The sequence below is a fragment of the Rana temporaria genome, chromosome 4 (assembly GCF_905171775.1).
Source record: "Rana temporaria chromosome 4, aRanTem1.1, whole genome shotgun sequence".
NCBI lineage: Eukaryota > Metazoa > Chordata > Amphibia > Anura > Ranidae > Rana > Rana temporaria.
The window spans coordinates 85874198-85876952 of record NC_053492.1 but is presented as its reverse complement, the minus strand read 5'-3'; positions in this window follow the sequence as shown (position 1 = coordinate 85876952).

The following is a 2755-nucleotide window of genomic DNA, read 5'->3' as shown; positions in this document are numbered from 1 at the left end:
GGATGTAACTGAAATTTCTCTGATGTTCTAACATGGGTGTACACCGGAATGCTGTCTGTCAGGATACCGGGTGCTGGTATCCTGTAAAAAAAAACATAAGAAAATGTGACAGATTTATATCTGTGCAGAGATGACCAGACTACCGGTAATTACTGAAAGAAAACAAAACGTGGTTTATTAAATGGCACCATAAATGGCAAGTACAAAAATGCAAACATACAATACACCAAGGAATACCAACCCAATGAACCTGTATACAGTGCCTTGAAAAGGTATTCACACCCCTTGACATTTTGTCATGTTACAACCAAAATCGTAAATGTATTTTATTGGGATTGTATGTGATAGATCAGCACAAAGTGGTACATAATTGTGAAGTGGAAGGAAAATGATAAATGGTTTTCAATTTTTTTTACAAATAAATATCTGAAAAGTGTGTCATGCATTTGTATTCAGCCCCCTTTACTCTGATAACTCTAATCAAAATCTAGTGGAACCAATTGCCTTCAGTAGTCACCTAAATAGTAAATAGTCCACCTGTGTGCAATTTATTCTCAGGATAAATACAGCTGTTCTGTGAAGCCCTCAGAGGTTTGTTAGAGAACCTTAGTGAACAAACAGCATCACAAAGGCTAAGGAACACATCAGATAGGTCAGGGATAAAGTTGTGGAGAAGTTTAAAGCAGCGTTAGGTTATAAAAAAAATATCCCATGCTTTGAACATCTCACAGAGCACTGTTCAATCCATCATCCGAAAATGGAAAGAGTATGGCACAACTGCAAACCTACCAAGACATGGCCGTCCACCTAAACTGACAGGGCTGGGCAAGGAGAACCTTAATCAGAGAAGCAGCCAAGAGGCCCATGGTAATTCTGGAGGAGCTGCAGAGATCCACTGCTCAGGTGGGAGAATCTGTCCAGAGGACAACCATTTGTTGTGCACTGGTCAAATCTGGCCTTTATGGAAGAGTGGCAAGAAGAAAGCCATTGTTGAAAGAAAGCCATAAGAAGTCCTGTTTGCAGTTTGCGAGAAGCCATATGGGGGACACAGCAAACATGTGGAAGGTGGTCAGATGAGACCAAAATTGAACTTTTTGGCCTAAAAGCAAAATGCTACGGCCCGGATTCACATACATCGGCGCATATTTATGCCGACGTAGGGTTATTGAATATACGCTACGCCGACGCAGCGCAGAGAGGCAAGCACAGTATTCACAAAGCACTTGCTCCCACTCGCTGTCAAATATACGCTGGGATTCCTCGGCGTAAGCCAGCGTAGGTGGAAGTGGGCGTGAGCCATGCTAATGAGGCGTGACCCCATGCAAATGATGGGCCAATCGCCATAGAAGTACTTAAAATGAACGGCGCATGCGCCGCCCCATGGCCGCATCCCAGTGCGCATGCTCAGAATCACGTCGAAACAACTGCCTAAGATACAACGAATCACTGCCTACGACGTGAACGTAACCTACGCCTAGTCATATTCACGTACTACGTAAACAACGTAAAATACGACGGCTGTGTTCCCTGGTCCATACCTTTGCATGGGTTGCGCCTCCTATATGGGGAATAACTTTACGCCGGGCGTACGACTTACGCAAACTGCGTATATTATGCGCCGGGCGCAAGTACGTTCGTGAATCGACGTATCTCCCTCATTACCATATTTGAATAGGAAACCGACTCCCGCCCAAAGGTGTCTGCGTCAGAAGTACCCTCCTCCAGCATGCCCCGCGAGGGAAAACCCCTCCTGATTGGCTGCTGGCAAGAGGCGCTTCGGACTGAACTCCACTGCCGCCACCTGTCGCCCCGAGGTGGAAAGACACCTTTGGAACACAGAATGAACTGACAGTATAGCCCAGCTAAAGCAGAGGCCCAATTTACATAAATTAGCTGGATGAGAGCCAAGTAACTCTTTCATCCCCCTCTAAATTTAAGATAGCACCTGGACTGGAAGTACACAGGCGCTTCCGGGAATGGAGCAGTGCGCCCAAACTTTCGCTACCTGAGGTTAACTCCTTCCTCGCTACACAGTCCAACACCATGACAATTCCTTGCTCTCAATAGTAGAAATAAAACTCACAGTTCCGTTGCAAGCGGTAACAGACGATCCCGGACGAGCCCCCACATGTAGCGCTCACCCCTGCAGGAGCCGCTGGTTAGAATAGGGATGGCGTGTTACCTTTTGTGAGCATCTAGGGGTAATGATGATGATGATGATGATGAGAGCAATGACGGAATGTCCAAGCAGCAGGTGTCCTTTCTTGTAGCTTTTATTACTGCCCAAAACGGAAAACAGTAAACTTGAGGTAGATAGTAAAAGATGGGTGAGAAGGAGAATTGCAGATTCAGGCTTGAACAAGAGAAGAAGCAGTCCTGCTTCAAATAACACTTTACTTTCGTCGCCCCTCAGCCGAGGGGGTATAGTGTACCTGGACAGGCCTTTCACACCGACCTGGCAGCCAGGGTATCACTCGGAGCACTGGGGGGAAGAACAAGTCTCTGCCACAGACCTGGTGCAAATGGATATACGGGAGAGAACCTCTGCCACAGGCCCTTCCCTCGAACGTAGAAATATGAAGTGAATCTTCCCCAGTGAATTTAGTGCCTGAATCGCCCTTAGGTAGTCTTTAAAATGGTCACCGACTGACAGGTTGCCAACAGACAAACTCTCAATGTCCGGTCACCTTGATCCCTGGTGGATTGTCTAGGCCCTGTTGGATTGCCTGCCTCCGGGCTCTCCTCAGACTGATTC